This window comes from Conger conger, chromosome 17 (genome assembly GCF_963514075.1).
Source record: "Conger conger chromosome 17, fConCon1.1, whole genome shotgun sequence".
Lineage (NCBI taxonomy): Eukaryota > Metazoa > Chordata > Actinopteri > Anguilliformes > Congridae > Conger > Conger conger.
In genome coordinates, this window is record NC_083776.1 from 8,915,226 (window position 1) to 8,933,660 (window position 18,435).

At 43.8% G+C, this 18,435-nt stretch overlaps 1 protein-coding gene across 1 annotated transcript in view; it reads right to left on the reverse strand.

Moving 5' to 3' along the window:
• The window catches only part of epha3 (eph receptor A3), a 218,160-nt gene that overhangs the window by 120,157 nt on the left and 79,568 nt on the right, over nt 1–18,435 (reverse strand). The window lies entirely within an intron of this gene.

An 18,435-nucleotide genomic window follows, 5' to 3' on the forward strand; every position in this document is an offset into this window, starting at 1 on the left:
TGCCCATTTCACTTAACCAGCCAAAACAACAGGACGGAGGCTGGCGGTGACTCTGGCCTTTCAGGAGGCCGAATGGCAGGATGGCCATTGGGCGTTTTTAATAGATGCAGCAGATTCAACTAGAATAGTGAGTAGGCCATCTATAGGCCTTCAAGTTAACCTGGGATAGGTGAACCTTTCATCACAGCAGAATGTCAATAGGCCATCAATAACTGGACCTTTCAGTTTGAAGAAGCAGGATAGCAGAAGACCATCTGGAATGTACTGATGATGTATTTGGGAAGTACAGACGTGCTCTCACTGACAAAATAAAGACATTATCTTTTCGATTAAAAAAAAACAATAATCATTTCAATGAGAAACTAATGGACCATGTGTGCATGTACAGTACACATACACACACACACACACACACGCACAGATTTCAGTGTGATAAGGTGTGGTATATTAAGGGAAGTAGACAGCGGTTTTGCACATAAAGGAGAACCAGACCCTCAGTCTTTCTTTACTGTTTTATAATGATGTCTGTATTATTCATACCCCCAGAGAGGAGATAATTAACCTTCAAAGCCACTGGGGAAGGACATATTTTGCAGACTCGCGTAGCATATTGGATATCCCTGACACTGCCAAAAACTTTATCCTGTGCAGGGTGGAACGGCGTCCATTTTGAGTGCTCACAGTGAAAGACAGGAGCATTTGTTTTTGTGACGAGGAACTCTCTCTGAAATAAAGCATGTTTGAGGTAATGCCTACTGTTTCAAGGAAATCCATTTCAAATGTGTTCAATGTGCTACTTGTCAGAAGATGAGAGGCAGCAGCATTTTTTATATTATTAGATGCAGTGCCAGAGTTTCCCACACAGATAATGCATTATTGTATGCCTGTGTCCAAATGAGCTTTTGCACATGTCGGTTATCAGACAAAAGAAGTATGCCACTTCAATTTATTTTAATTTGTTTTAAGTGATGCCAACACACATTTAATACAAATATAGTCCAACTATTTTGATAAAAATGAATGAAAATGTGAATATGAATCTGAAAAGATATATAAACTATGATATGATAAGCTATTAAGCAGGTGCTGTTCCCACCTGCCCAGTGTTTTGAAGTAGAGGACAGCAGGAGAACCCCAGGAGGAGAGGGAGGTGTTGGGGGGGGAGAGAGGAGGAGCTGAGGGGGAGGAGGGAGAGAACAAAGGGAGAGGAGGGGGAGAAGAGGAAGAAGAGGCAGGCAGTCAGTGTCCCACAGTCAGGGACTGCAGGAGGTGTCAGCAGGCATTACAGCCCAATCTGAGCACAGCGCTGTGCTTATTCCCCTACCTAATTATTCACATGAATCAGCTGCACAGGAGCCTCACCAGCCCCTAAGACTGACAAGACTCCGGAGAGAGAGGGGGGGGGGGAGAGAGAGAGACAGAGAGAGAGAGATAGAAGAGAGAGTAGAGAGAGTGAGAGAGGAGAGAGACAGAGACGGGGAGATAGAAGAGAGAGGAGAGAGAGGGAGAGTGAGAGGAGAGACAGAGACAGGGAGAGAGAGGAGAGAGGGAGAGACAGAGACAGGGAGAGAGAGGAGAGAGACGGAGATGGGGAGAGAGAGGAGAGAGGGAGAGAGATAAAGGGAGAGATGAGGAAGAAGTGGAGAAGACAGACATGGAAGATAGAGTGGATAGAGTGGATCGAGTGGGGAGGGAGAGAAGACAAAGAGGAGAGGTGTGTAGAGAGGGCAAGAGCGACAGGCAGTTCAGGAACATGAAAGGAAGAGGAATCTGAGATGGGGTAAGGGACATGGGGAAAAGTAAAGGGAGGAGAAACAGAAGGAGGACAGTGAAAGGGGGGAAAGAGGGCAAAACAGAGATGTTGGGGGTATTGAGGGAGGGAAGGGCTTTTTGAAGGAGAGATTAAAGGAGAGCGCGTGATTGGAGAGAGGGTGGCAGTGCAGGTGAGGACACAGGTGAGAAACACAGTGTGTGTGTGTGTATTGCAGAGAAACAAGTGGCGTGATAACTGCCATGTTCTCCACATCCAGATAAAAGCCATGTTCTCCTCATGCAGATAAAAGCCATGTTCTCCTCATGCAGATAAAAGCCATGTTCTCCTCATTCAGATAAAAGCCATATTCTTATTCAGTAGGGACAGCAAACTCTGTTCCTCTCTGAAAATTCAATGTCACCTCCCTATGCTTAGCCGACACCAAGTTCTGTCACGTCTCTCCCTCCCTCTCTTTCTATCTCTCTCTCACTCTCTCTATCCCTCCATCTTTTTAACTCTCTCCCTGTGTCTCCGCCCCTCCCCTCATCCTCTCTATTCCTCTCTTTCTCACTTTCTCTGTCTCTATCCCTCCCTTTCTCTTGAACTCTCTCTATCTCTATCCCTCCCTCTTTCTCTCCACCTCTGTTCCTGACTCACTGTCAGATCCCCCCCCCCCCCCACACACACACACCCCACACCCACTCATCTCCCCCGTTTTTTTTATCTCTGCATATTTTTCACCCGTGCCGGCTGCCTCACACGTTTCCGCCCCGTCTCTGATCCTGCTCCTAATTAAACTCCACACTAGTGAGGCAGGATGACTGTCAGACACTCTCTACATATGTTTGCTCAGAAAAAAAAAAGAAGCTCTGGCTTTAAATTAAGAAAGGGAAGCAGCCCAAATACGAGCGGAACACACATTCATTCGGGATGCGGCCCCGTGAAAGCAGAGATAAAGCAGCCGCCAATCATGCGCTCAGGAAAGAGACCGCGGTGATGCTCTGGAACGAGCCTTTTTAATTTCTGCGCTATAACAACATGACACCCTACGACAAGAACGAGTTCGGGTTCATGGTAATCTTCAAGCTTGTCGTTTCTGTAAGAAGTCCAAGTGAGGTAAGCGGACGCTCTGGGAAATCTAACCCCCGATTTATCCAGACCTGGAGCCAAGGACCAGTCCATCAAAATAATTAAGCATGTTTTTCAGCAGAGATTTGGAAAAGGGAAAAAAGTTAAACAAAAACATCCAAGAAGAATCGATCGTTTGAGCGTTTCCCGCTGTTCCGCGGCACGGTAAACACGACGTAGGTGTAATTTATGGACGGAATCCAAAGCGCTCTCCCCGAGTTCCCCTTTGTCTGGAGCAGAACTGGAGGGACACACCGGCTTATCTGACCCGGGCTCCCGCAGCTGGAGGCCAGAGCAAACAGGGGCGCGATCGCATCGCGGTTCTGCCCGGCCCAAACCGCCGCGCGCGGACACCTGCGCCGGGCTATCTCCGCACACACACTTCCTGTGACCCCGAGGCTGAAGGCTCATTGTGAAAGGGCAGCGACCCGCCCCACCCCCGGGGACAGCGTCCCCCTGAGGGCAGGCAGGGGAGCGCACGGGGGCACGTCCGCGGGGACCGGCGGGGAAGAGTCCTGGGACCCGATAATCCGGGAGCCTCCGCCGCACCTTTCTAACAAAGGTCAGCGCTGCTACCGCCCCGGCCGCCCCTTCTCACCCCGCGGTAATCGCTGCAAGATGAGGTTGTGTTTTAGTCCCCCTCAGAGTCCCCCCCCCCCCACGCACGTGTTCTCCTGGCAGCGGGGCTGTCGGCCCATGTTCGCGCACGCACGCGGCTGCACCCAGCAGCCCTTTCGCGATACGCTACGCTACGCCGAGCTGGAATCGAGTCCAAATGGTATAACGGCGACGCCGGGGTCAGACTGCGTTTCAGACTGCTATTAATGTGAGCTATTGTGCTTTTCCAGACAGGTTCGCAGTCTAGGGGGGAAGGAAGTCCATGTGGAAGCTGGAGAAGGGATTTCCCCTTTACCTGGCCTCCGGGACCGGCGCGGCTATGGCTCTACAGACGAGCACAATACCCTGGGCCCTGCTCCTATCGCAGTGAGACTGCACCGCTCACAAGCACAGGCCAGGTGTCCCGTTCCCATTGGCTAAAACACATCCAGGTTTGGACCTGCATTCACACTAATCAGCACACACGTTGTTTTGGGGGTTTTTTGTTCGACATGTGTCCTTATTTTTGACCTGCGATTAAATGCATGTAAGGTTGTTTTTGCAATCATAGCTTGATGTCGGAAATCCGAGCCTTGTGCACGCTGCGTCCATGGAGAAAACATAAATCAAATAAATACTTGAATTTAACAGTGAGTCAAAGTTAAGGACAAAGATTAAACGGGCCCAGTGTTTTCATTATATCAGTCATCACTGGAACTGGATCACATGTACTAAAAAGTGCAATGCTAATGGAACTGTAAAAGCAACCCTTCCTAAAATGATTGTATTCCTTGAACCCTAAGGATAAAAGACAGATCATCTTTATTACTCAAGGATAAAGACACAGTACATCTCTATTACAGTGGACAAAGGACCAGAATTGCATTTCTGGATAAGAGCCAGGTAAGTATTTATTGTTCTTGCGAGAGAGGTACTGTAATATATATCATGTAGACCAGTGCTTTCAATAGTGTGGTTCATGAAGTTGTGCTCAGAAAAAAAATAACCTGGATTACAAAGAATATTTGAATGGCACGTATTTGAACATTTTGAACGTTGTTATTGATACAATTATTTGTATGGTGGCACTGGAAATCTAAAATTGATCAATAGTATATAATGTCCTATTTTAAACATGTTACAGTGAAGTAAATAGCTGGTTCATTGCAGCCTGTAGTGGGAGTTTTATATACAGTAGGCATCATATGTTCATATGTTTGACTGACTCAGTGTGGTCATTTAATGGGATTTTAAATGAATAAAAATGTGGGAATTTTTGCCCTCTCCTCCACACCGCCCTTCGCCTGTCGCCAGTCCCGCTGTACCTCTGCAGGGCTCCTAGGGGGGGCGTCTGTGGCCGCAGGGACACAGGAAGTACAGACGGGGAAATGGGCCGAAACAAGCAAACAACTTCCTGCATGACACCATCTGGAGTGCAGACTCAAAACTCTGCCCCGCAACACGCATAAGACTTTCCACATCTATAACAATAGTTCTCAAAGAAAAAGAGCAAATGATGACATCTACAGAAAGGGAGGAATTAGAATATACAATCTTGTAAAGTTGCAAAAATGTGCTTACATGATGGAGGAATTGTATTAAATCCAATGTCATTCATGATTCAATTTCTTATTGTTTGGTCAGCACTGGGTGTTCCTATTGCATTTTGAAGCGGCATATGTTCATGTTGCCTTGGGAAATTGTATATTAAAACAGTGTGAATTAGTGAAAAAACACCCCTGCAGACCTGTATCTGAGCATAGTTTTAAAGTTACGTAAACAACTGCATCAGTCGAAATACATGCATTGTGTTCGTAATGTCTTTCTTCAAACAGATGTCAGTTGGATAGCTTTGTCTACTTGGTTTACCTTCACCTGTCCTCATACTGATGTGATTGTTGCTCAACCATGATTGGGTCTGATGTGTTTGTGACTCAGCCCTGATTGGTTCATAGGGAGCCCCATCTGTCTGGGGGGTAACCCAAGCTATTGCAGGGCAGCACCTGCTCCGTTTCCAAGGAAACAGCAGGTGTGGTTGTGGGGCTTTGGGGATCAGGGTCTCCTGAGACCCCAGTGGAATGTGGAAGTGGCGGACGTGACCAAACTACAAAGGTGCTGGCAGCGGTGACATTGTGGTGTACTACAAAACCCACAGGACACCAGCAACTGAGTAGTACTACAAAGCCCAGAGAAACTGAATGGAACTACAAAAAGGATGTCTCATGCATATCAGAGAGACCAAAAAGCAGATACAATACTAAACTTTTAAATTAATTAATAAATACCATGCAGTCTGGAAATAGTCACATTTGAAACTTACAGTAGAATCCTTAATAGTTTAAGCAGATTTTTAAATGAGAAATAAAGTACACAATGAAAACAGAAAAACACAAAGACTTCTTTAACGTAGAGACAATCATCATGCAACTTTTTTGTTGGTATGCTGATAACATCAGTATTTGCAATTGTGAATGCAAAACAGTTGGTTTTCATAATGCTTTTGGTGAAGAGCTACCACATTGATTTTCTAATAATAGAGGATGAAAATCATGGTCTTCTGCAGTAGGTGACAGAGCTGTTAATGCTATTTTTGAAGTGTGAAAAAACATTAAATTCTGCTATATGGAAGTGCTGGAACTGAACATTAAAAGTAGCATTTTTTTTTTACAATGAAGATACAATTATCAATTTTCTTATTCAGTTTCTATACAGTTGTGGCCTTATGATACGCATTATGTGGAAAGTCTGCTAAATTAAAATGTGTACAAGTGAATATTTATGGAAATAAAGCGACTGATGGACTTTTACTGGAAATATTTATTTTATGTTTTTCAATGTCTTTAATCTTAAACAATCTTTGTAAAATATGTTTTTAGGTACTGTCGTTCATTCATTGTATATACGATTCATGCTTCTTGCGCACCACAGAGATATTTCAAAATGAAGGTGCAGTTTTGCAGCCTGATTTCCACACACACGTGCGTGCGTGTGCACACACACACACACACACACACACACACACACACACACACACAGAGCCTTGTTCTACATCACTGCCTTGTTTGAATGGCTTTAACTTTATCAGATCTATTCATTCATGTTAATCTCTTATCATGTCCCCTCCTCCTGTTTTTCTTTGTCTAAAAAATATGCCTGGATATGTTTTATTCAATGTGTGACCTGATTATTCTGCTATAGCCCCTGCTTCAGTTCCTGCTGCAACTTTCATCATATTACTTCAATGTACACTATTACAAGACTTTTTTGGGGGGATTTTATTAGGAAAACTAATTTTATGATTTAAAATCATTTCCATGAAATTAAATATAGTACTAAATATTGAAGTTGCTAAAGGAGACAATATACAGCACATAAGTAGTAATATCACAACAGCCATATGCAGTAGATTGAACCAATGCAGAATAATGAATTTAAATTCAAAATAAAGGAATTCACCAAGTCTATGTGCACACTAATATTTAACTAGAGGTCAGCGATAATATTTATTTATTTATTTATTTTATAAAATAATTCTGAATTTGTGGGACTATAAAAACAGCTTATTCTGAAAATGTGGGTATTCCAAATTAAATGGTTCCAAACATGTATGTAAAAAAGTGAGCATGAATGTAAATTGCAAGCAAATGTATGCACAAACATGTCTGCTTACAAGTAAAGTATTCATTTTTATTTCACACTTTCACAAATCACTTTGGTGATCGCACAACCTGCCAAATATGACATACAGGTATGTTCAACACATCAAACTGAGCAAACATTGACCACATCCAAGCCTTTATTGTGGGAGTAGCTGAGCTAAGCCACAGACAAACAAACACAGCGCTCACGTAAACACACGTCTGTTCTCCCCATGCGGGCTCCATCCATCTTTATGCCGTCAGGTTCTTGGATGTCATTCCCAGGGAATCCCAAGTGACGGACCACAGACACGGCCACTCAGACGCTGTCATTAGAATCTTTCTTCATGCTTCCATTTCAAACATGTTGATGATTTTGACTGAGAAGTTGGTTTGCTTTTAAAAACGTTAATTCTTGGCACGCTTTGGGCTGAAGAGAAACTGGTTTTGGCACAGACGTTTGTATACATACCATACCGAAAAAAAACTCCCTTGTGAATTATTTTTTCACTTGCTCATAGTGGACACAGAAATGCCAGGACCCACAGCGGGAGCAAAACATATAATTTCAATAAATACCTGGCCCTATAATTGTACCATACAAATTACAGTGAGGCGTATTTCTTCATAGCTCTTTAAAACGATGTGTATATTTCTACATGAACTGTGTATCTCAAAATGCCCATGTGACCCCAGTGAAATGACACATAGCACAGCCATCTGCAGAACCTTAGCACCTTTTCAGTTAAACATTACTAACGGATTGTGTAAAGGAAAGATGAATCGCTTGCAAATGGGGGAGTTAAAAATACACCTGACACAGGCGTAATAGAACGTCCCCCTGAATGCAGCTGGGTAACAATCTCAGATTCGTCATGGGGCTATATTTAGCATTGATAACATAAATTGAATAATGGAATTAGGAGGTAGATTCATTACCAAAAGGCATTATGATTAAATCAAACCGTACAAGATGATATTCATTATTCTCTGACAAAGAGCTAATTTGATACATGCTTCTTTCTCTCTTTCTGTGGGGCTGGCTGTTCAACTCTTTCCATCACAATGGCGATTTCACTCTTAAAGTTCTGGAGGTGAAATACCGACCTGGCCGAAGTCAACAAATTATTTATAGTCAAACAAGATCAAGGGGACTGTCTTCTGGGTGAGACAGTAGAGCTATGACACACTGCAAAGAGTAAAACATTTTTTTAAATCTCATAAATGTAATGGTGTCAAGCTGAAGTGCTGCAAAGAGAATCTATGTATTAAATAAAAGCAGACTAAGCACTATTTAAGTATCATACATCAGGTCCAGTGAACTTTCTTACGTATTGAGAAGATGTTCAGATGTTAAGCACATTACCTACAGCCAGCAGCCATAGTATGTTTACCCTGTTCCTGTTATATGGAGAAATGTAGCACTTCAATAAGAGACCCCCTGTCCCTCCCTAATATTACAATCCTTGGACACTATCCTATAGAAGGAACTCAGGGACTCAATCAACCATTCAAACAAACCAGATCGAGGGACTGATTTTACTGGCAATGTAAACCAAGGTACACTTTAACCATGGTCATTAAATTTCCCATGTCACTTATTGCTAAACGTAGGGGGGTTTGTTCCTGGGAAAAATCCCACCATGGCGGTGTCAACCTGCCACCTAATCATCCTCCAGTTCTACCGTCACAGTAATTACCCCCCTTTACACCTCAGTAGATGTGCGGTGGAGAGGGAGAGAGATAATGATTTGAGATAATGAGATGAAGTCTTAGATGAATGCTATTTTTTATTGTAATTATCAACATATCGAGAGACCGTAAACTGCCTTAAAAGTTTGGCCTGTATTGGGTGGCACATCCTGCTAAGAAAGTGCTCCAGTGTGTGGGATCTGGTATCAATTACCATGCCAGTGCTGGCTATGACTGGCAGCCCTGCAGGACAGGACACGGTCCTCTATTACAGTGTGCTTTGTGAAATGACTGTAAAGCAGCCTATCATGACATGTCTGCAATGAATTCCGAATCCTGACATGTGTATAACAGTTTCATATCATGAGATGCTTGTAATGTTTGTGCCATCATGATACTGTATATATGTAATGTGAACCGTATCATGCTGTTATGTCTGCAGATCTGGGTCAAATTCACAATGGTTTTGAATTCTGTACTTTACTGAGATTGTCTGGTGTATTTGAACCTGTGATATGCTATCATGCCCTGCCTTCTGATCCTCTTGGCTGGCTCAATTTCACCAGGCAAGCTTAATCGAGCACAGACATTATTTGAATCAAATACAATTACGTATTTGACCCAGTTTTGGTAGTCTGTACCCAGACATGTCAAATGTAGTCTGTGTTTCGACATGTTTGTAATGTAGTCTCTATCATAACATGTCTGTAACTTCATGTACATCATGATACATCAGCAGGGGTTTTTTTCCCAAATGTGTCAGCATTTCCCCCGTGGACAAAGAACTGACACCAAATTAAAACGGTAGCAAATATTCAAGTTCTTCCCCTGCATTTCTTTCATATGAAAATAACTGTTAAAGTCCTCGAATGCAATGTCATAATTATAATTGCCTGACAGTTAGACCATGAACAGTTTTCATAATCACCACCACACAGCTGCAATAGAGAGGTACATCAAGCATAGGCTCACCCACACAACAGGACACGGAATCAGACCAGCGCTCTGCTTGGCTGAATGAGCAGCATTTTGAGCAGCACGGGCATTTCGCTGGAACTCCTGCCGCTTACTGTAATTATCAGACAGTTGGCCACTGAACAATTAAGCACTGATGTTTGAGCATGTTTATGAAATGTGTCTTCTCGAGTTTGTCCCCCGGATTAGACCGAAGTACAGCAGCAAGGCGGCAGGATTATGAGCAAAGGAGAAAAAAAAAAAACTGTTCCTATTGAGAGGACTACTTCTTAATTTTCTGCTTTCACATCGAGTTAGCTGTGTTTGCGCTGCGACGGATTGGCTCGAAACGATCCGCGCAACGGGAGTCCAGGAGGGGGCGCTGGTCGGCAGGAAGTGGAGACCCCTCCAGCGCCCCACTAAAAGCAAACTCTGTTTGGCCACACACACCTTTACCTGGACACTACTCTCAAGGACCGAGACAAAACCAAACTCTGTCACTGTAACTGGCTTCACGGAGCCTTTTCACTCAGTCTGTGTCCCTGGTCTGTGTTACTTCCAAGTGAAGTGTTTCATATGACAGCTCTGTACAGATGTAATAAGAGTTTGGTTGGTTGATACAGAGTTCAACAGAGTAGTGCAATGCATACTGTATGAATGTTTTTTCCATAAGGCAAAGGCAAATTGACTGTTTAAGAAACACAATGGCCATCAGAAGAACTGCGGGTAATGACTATTAAGAAAATGGCAGTCACATGTGAATGCGCTTAAGTGCTGTAACGCTTTCCACTGCATTTTCCCTCCTTTATAAAAAGTCTGGTAAATATTCAGAGGAAACCGCTTAGTTGAAAGTGAGTGGGAGTGTTTGTGTTATTACTTTAAGTGTTACAATGCCACACATATGTGCCTTTATTAGATTTCAGTCTGCGCTACGGTCCCAAAACCGTTTGAATTTTGTTCCTCATCCCGAGCTCAGTTGCAGATTAGGGTAAAATAAAAAACAGGCTTATTACCGCATTTCAGCCTCCGCTCCGTGCGGCCTGCAGGAGTAGGCAGAGGTCTGCGGGGAGTTGCGCTCACCCACTCAGGAGTGGAGCTAGGGGCTCACCCTGGCCGGGTTTTCACCTGCGTCCCCGAGCACCAGACGGGGGCAGTGAGGAGGATTGGGCCTGAAAAACGTGAGCTCCAGGCCCGAGCCACGCGGTCTGAAACAAGGGGGGGTGCCCGGACCGCTGGCAGTCAGCCTGGTGCAGCCCGAAACTTCCCCCCCCCCCCCCCCCCCCGTCTGTGAGGTTGTATGACCCGGGCGCGATTAGCGGGAACCCCCAGCTCCTGGAAAATACCTCATTCTGATGCGCACTTACGAAAGTAAATAAGATTTAAATAATAATGCATTAAGTAATCCAGGAGAAGAGCCCCCCCGCCCTTGCTCTCTGTGTGCCAGGCCAGGGCTGTACCTACTCTTTTATGTTAATCTGCAGTTTGACGGGCTAAACGGGGCCTATGAATAGGAAACACATGTCTGACCGGAGTGAGCAGACGGCCCAGATCAGTCACTCATTCTGCGGGCATCGGCCTGAGACGGCAGCCCTGGCCAACTGCTAAAATAATAGTTTGAACGTCTTGCCTGTTCCCTCTGTGCTTAATAAGACGGAAGCCTTTCCACCTGGGGCCTGCGTGCTCTTTCCACGAGAAGTGCTGCAGTGATCAGCACGCGGCACCGCGGCCGGGTTAACGAGGGCGTCGTTGGTGTGTGTGTGTGTGTGTGTGTGTGTGTGTGTGTGTGTGTGGTGTATACATGGAGGAAACACACAAGCAAACATTTCTTATGTGTCTGCCACCAATTGATGTCCTGTCGATTACTGGCTGGTTTCAACTGCATCGTCAATAAAAAAAATCTGTAAACAGAGTTATCGTAATGGAGTTTGTGAGAAAAAGAATATATTTATAACCCTGATTCCTACGCTGTCTTCCAAATATTGCATTAGTAAATCAGTATACCTATAGCAGCTGTATGAGCCCCTAAATTATTCCTCTCAAAGACCTCTTCTGCTCTGGGATTGTCTGCGCACTCTCTGGACAAAAATGGACGACACCATGCAACACTTAATTTGACAAGTGTTTTCACTTTCAGATTAAAACCTGAGAATATATTAGTACACTGTGCATCCATATCCATAAATACTGCTACCACGAGACAGGGCATCCAGCTTATTGCTGTGAGTCGACAGTTTTGAATAAGATGTCTTTCCCCACAGAGTAATGTGTTACAGTCTAACGCAATGAAGTGTCAGGTTTGTCTATTCAGATGGTTTATGAATGCATTGTAACAAGTTATGGCATTAGATGTTCGATTTGCGGGGAGTTTGTCTATTACCAGAATCACTGTACAATGGTGAATGTTGCCAGATGCTATTATATTAATTAAAGGTATAGATTAGTTTAATTGTTTCATCTCTGGCTCATGTAGCAAGTTATTTATCATGAATACACAACAAAGTTTAGCTCACTCTCTATAATTGAATGCTTCCAGTTGAATCTCCCAGCAAGGGAGTTCAGAAGTTTTATAACCATTTATGCAATCACAATTTAAATAAAATCATTTTACTTAGCTTAGACATTCATGGATTACTACAACAAGCCCAACTTGTTTGTCCACTGGCGTAGAACAAACATCCATTTTATGACTCCATTTCATTATATTGCATTTCTTCGATTTTATCATTTCCCTTGGAATATTCAGTTAATATCATTGAAACCTGTCAGATTGAATGAACAGACAAGTACACAATCTCCTCTGAAGCATGTTCTGCGAGCACCATTTACATTTGCACCACAGTCCACCACCAGAACAACACGGTCCTATTGGCCAGGGTTTATCCGTTATCACCCCATACACGGAAAACATCACAAGACAACCCTAGAGGGAAGTATGGTTCCAAGTCCTAGAGTGATCCTGTCATGATTTGGATGCCATTGCGATTAACGGGGTGTTGTTAGTAAATTCATAATTATTTTGTAATTCATATTTTTGGTGAAAAACTCACTGACTCGCATTCTCATTTGCAAGAATGCAAGTGAATGAGAGTGCAGTGACTGGGTCTCATTCACAAGAGAATGATTGCAGTGAAGGAATCCCTGGGCACCCACCACTTATTGTTACATTTACATTACATTAACGGCATCTTATCCAGAGCAACATACAGCAGATTACACTTGATTAGACTAAGCAGGAGACATTCCTCCCCTCCGGCAATCCAGGGTTAAGGGCCTTCAGTGCATTTTATTTCATTTTCGAGTCTCTTCTCAATTTCGTATTCACTCAGTTTGAGATTCCTTTGAGTCAGTAGTTGATTGTCGGACAATGTGAATCTGCTGTTGATCAGGGCCTTGGAGACTGGTGGTTAATTAGTCATTGAGAGCAGATGTTGGCCATTCTTCTAGTGTCCAATCAGGGTGTGTCAACATCCTTCGTGTTGTTACACGCTGGATTGCAAGAGGCAAGAAACTGCCTTCCTTTCTGCTTTCTGGCTATGCAACATTTAGTTATAAGCTATTAGGACCTTCATTCAGCTATATGTGAACCCACACATATTTACTGGTTTACAGTAGTACGGTTAACAGCACATGAGCCATCGCTATCCAATTCAAGTTCACACAGCTTGCCTAAATGACTGCAGTTCTGTAGATTTTAAAAATATATTCAATATGCACTCCAAAATCCTCCTCCTAATCTACAGAATTGATTTTTTAAATCATTTTTCTGTTAAGAAATTATACATTATAAAGGAGGAGGTGGGGAAAAAAAACATGTAACTATTTAGTTTTCTTCTAAACTGAAGATATTTTTGTTCATTATTGGATATTCAAGAGACATTTGTTCATTAATATAATGTCTTAATTAATGTAATAACTTATTTTCCTTTTCATGTGATTGGAATAGATATTCCTTCCTGAGCAGCTGGGGTTTAGGAAGGCAGTACTGCCACAACAGAACTGGGCCCATTTTTATGTCACATCAACAAGCAGCATCTCCCTCCCGTGTTAACCAGATGGGAGAAGGAAGCATATCATCACTATCTGGGCGATAAGCATGAAATGGCTGTAATGCGTGGGCGCTGCAGAGAGAGTGACAGGATATTGCAGAATGTGAAGTTTTTATTAAAAACAGCAATCAAGATGAACACTGCTCGTTAATCAATAAAGATGCACATACAGAATATCCATCAGCTCGACGGCCAGGCATGGCGTCTGTGTCAACACGATACAGGACAGGGCGATATTGGATCGGAGCGGATGATTGGTCGACTGCCTGAGCACACTTCAGAGGAGCCCATTGAGTCAGACACAGGGGGTAATCCCCAAAAACAAAGAGCTTAAAAAAATCTCGAAACGGGCCGAATCATTGCCTGCCCAAGCAGGACCGGATACCACACTTCAGCTACGCTGCGCTTTTAAACCATATACAGCTCCCCAACTTCATCACTGTCATCACAAATGTCATCTGACTGAAAAAGTCTGCGCGAAATGAACGACACAGTCCTATCAGTGCTCTTGGGCTGAGTCGCCCGTGTTCTTTTCATGTCGTCCAGTCCGGCCTCAGCGTGTTTGCAAAAGCAGAGCGCTGAGGTGAGTGAACCGGACGGCCCAGGAGCGGGACGGACCGGAGCCGAACCCAAATGGAACCACCGGACGCCTGGGGAGGGAAACAGGAGGAGGGGTCCCCCCCCTCACATCCTCTCTTTCTCCAGCCCCACCCCTCCTGTCGCATGGCACCGTTTTTATTATGTTTTTTTTTCTCTCCTCGAGATGCTTGTTAGCAGTAATTAACAGAGCCGGTCCCCATTGAGAGGAAGAGTGATTTCCCCCTCCTTAAGTACCGGCAGCGACCGCCGTCGGCTTTTCATTCTGGTCCGGGGGTCTCCCGAAAGCCCCTTTAAGTGGAGAAATGTTCCCATGATACTGCAGAGGGCTGCGGCAGGAAGGGGTCGCGGGGAGGCCCCCCGAGCCTCAATGTGGCCCTGAGACGCAGGGTCAGGCCCAGCCAAAGCCTTTCACAAACAACCGACCCAACTCCATTTCGCATGCAAATCCAAGCTCTGAGCAAGGATTGTTTCTGAGATATAATGGAGTTAGAAGACTTGCCGAGCCCCAGAAACCCCCCCCCCCACACACACACACACACACACACACTCCCAGGAACACTCCCAGGAACACTCACCACCACCCTTCCTCCCCACCCCCCCCCCTCTCCTTTCAGCTTGGAGGTCCCTTTGTGTGTGTCTTAGCAAATTTCTGCTGCCTGTTTAAACTGCCACCATTGTCCTGGAGCCTTCACTGATTTTTCTCCCTGCCAAAGCCACACAATGGTCACATATGAACAACTTTGTTACCGCCATTGTACTGTATATCAGAGCAATGTAGCAGCAGATTGTGTCTAACAGAGGAGAATTAGACCTGCGCTGTGCACTGCCAGATGAATTGCTGGATTTACATCTCATTTTGCTTTGCTAGTTTTTTTTTTTTCAGCTTTTTTTTGTGTGTCCTGCAGCTGTGAATGCCTCTGTGCCACTAAACCCTCTCTTAAGGAAGCAGCATGACAAAGTAAGAACAGACCGAGATGCGCGGTGACGGCTTAATATACCGGATGCTGCCATTTTCATCTTTATGAAGGGGGAGGAATTTTACCAGGACCCCTTGGCCTCCGTCGGAGGAGTGCTGCCCCGTTAGTTCAGCGTGCGCACAATGCCTCTTCTGGCTGACCCACTAAACGCTGGTCAAGAAAGATTATTATTCTCCAGATGAAAAGGAGGGTTTTATTAACTGGTGGCTGAGGAGTTGGGGCGGCGATGGCGGCAGCTCAAGCTCACTCTGGCGGGTCTGAGGCCGGAGAGCAGCCTACAGATCTCATTCCCTTCACTCCTATTGGCAAAACCGCATCTCTGCTGTTTATGCGCTTCCCCCCCCCTCTGCATTCATACTCATCCGCCATTAATCCAACTTCAAAGAGCAGTTTTCTATCAAGCGTCCATTTTACTGGGGAAATAAGACTCCCTTGTGTAGGAGCAGACTTCCGTCCATTGGGTCCGTCTAAAGGAAGGGAGCTTTTCCCCCCATCTTTAATATGATAGATTTATGATAGATCTTTATTTCGATGGCTCTGCTGAATTGATATTCAAACAGCAGGCGTCTAGTCTGCGAAAGCTTTTCCCACACAAACATGCAGTGACTGACAATTTAAACAAAGAAACACAGTGCTTGTGTGTTTAATGGACACACTGAATTCAGGTTACATTAACAATATCTGCAGAATTATTGGTCAAAAGAGCCAGAAAAATGAGATCTGATTTCTTTCATGACATCTCAAGGTTTTTTGTGATCTTTTTGTTTCTTTAATGGTTATAGCATTCAGCATGACTGCCTGCAAATACATAAATCGTAGAAATACTTAAAATCAGCTTATTTATGTCCTGTGTATCATGACCATGAAGGCCCAAGGTCTTTACTTCATAACTTTACTGGGCTGATGTACATTTGGATTCTGGTACAGCCAAGGCGTTTGATTTAATTGATCACTTTTTCGAGCATTCTGCCATGCTGTATTACTGATCCTTTGATCCCCTATTTTACCATCTCTGTAATCAGAGGGTGATCAGGTTTACCATCTCTGCAATCAGAGAGTGTTCAGGTTTACCATCTCTGCGATCAAAGAGTGCTCAGGTTTACCATCTCTGCAATCAGAGAGTGTTCAGATTTGCCATCTCTGCAATCAGAGAATGTTCAGGTTTACCATCTCTGCAATCAGAGAGTGTTCAGGTTTACCATCTCTGCAATCAGAGAGTGTTCAGGTTTACCATCTCTGCAATCAGAGAGTGTTCAGGTTTACCATCTCTGCAATCAGAGAGTGTTCAGGTTTACCATCTCTGCGATCAGAGAGTGTTCAGGTTTACCATCTCTGTAATCAGAGAGTGCTCAGGTTTACCATCTCTGCAGTTAGAGAGTGCTCAGGTTTACCATCTCTGCAGTTAGAGAGTGCTCAGGTTTACCATCTCTGCAGTTAGAGAGTGTTCAGGTTTACCATCTCTGCAGTTAGAGAGTGCTCAGGTTTACCATCTCTGTAATCAGAGAATGTTCAGGTTTACCATCTCTGTAATCAGAGAGTGTTCAGGTTTACCATCTCTGCAATCAGAGAATGTTCAGGTTTACCATCTCTGCAATCAGAGAGTGCTCAGGTTTACCCTCTCTGTAATCAGAGGGTGATCAGGTTTACCCTCTCTGTAATCAGAGGGTGATCAGGTTTACCATCTCTGTAATCAGAGAGTGCTCAGGTTTACCCTCTCTGCGATCAGAGAGTGTTCAGGTTTACCATCTCTGCAATTAGAGAGTGTTCAGGTTCACCATCTCTGAAATCAAAGGATTGAAGGCATTGCAATCCTGTAAGATACTTTGTGTCATTTGGCACTGTTGATATGAATATGGCAGTTCTCCCCCCCTATACAACATCAACATTAATTTTGCCTAACCTTTATATATCAATGCAGCTTATCTGGCACCACTGCTAAATAGGTATGCACGTGCACTTGAAGGTTATTTACTGCAAGATGGCAAAATATATTTATAACACTTCTTTACATTTTGTAGTATGGGTTTATGATCAAATGTAAAGTATATTTTTTTGCGTATACAGTATTATCTGGAATGCGTCTGGAATAGGGGCTCATTTTCTCATTTCTGTTTTTGTAGTTGGTTTCTATGCTCATTGTGCTGCTGTCGATATGTGGAAACAATTATTTTTGTGGACACAAATTGTACATATTTTTATTTATTTTATTAAAGTTTTTCCCACACACAAGAGTACATGGGGCCAAGCATATGGTGATATGGGGACACCATGTTCAGGCCTCTTAGGCACAATTATTTTGGTCACAGAGGGTTTAACAATAATACACATACAGTGTAGAACAGATGATATGTGTAAACATCCTTGGTACTAATTCACATTCATTTTTAAAAGTTACATTTTACATAAACACAAATAGTGTACTCCAATCCACTTTTTTTTCCAGTTTTACATCAAATAACTTGGCCAGTTTGTATAATAGGCAACATCCTCAGTTCAATTTGTGTTGCAAATGGTAGAACTTGGCCCATCGTAAGACAAAGTAACAATGCTATCACCATTTGTTTGAGAAATCGGGCACATTATGGTGTGAATTATTGCACATGAACAAGCAGGGGGCTCTATTTAGTTTTACAGAAAGGGGGAATGGCAATGCTCACCCGCAAAGTTTAACGCAGGGTTCAGGCCCAGGCCTTTACATTGTCTTTCAAGATTCAGCGAATTCTGTGACGCTGTTTTCTTTTCTCATCCCCACAATCAGCGAACGCCCCCCAAACTTTCCCCCGTCCCGAAGCTCATGAACGCCCAAAACTATTCTGCCCAGTCTGTTAAGGGCAGGACCTGCCACGGTCTGTTAATGACATCGGATGAACACAGTGTGTCTGGTGAACTGCCACCTCTAATCCCGTTAATGAATGAACACCTCGGTGCTCTCCACTCCCTCCCTTTCATATCATTATCCAGCTCCATCCAGGCCTTCATCCCGCCACAGATCCTCTGGCACTTTTTTATTTCCTTTTTCTATCTCTCTTTATTGTCGGGCGCCAATTGCT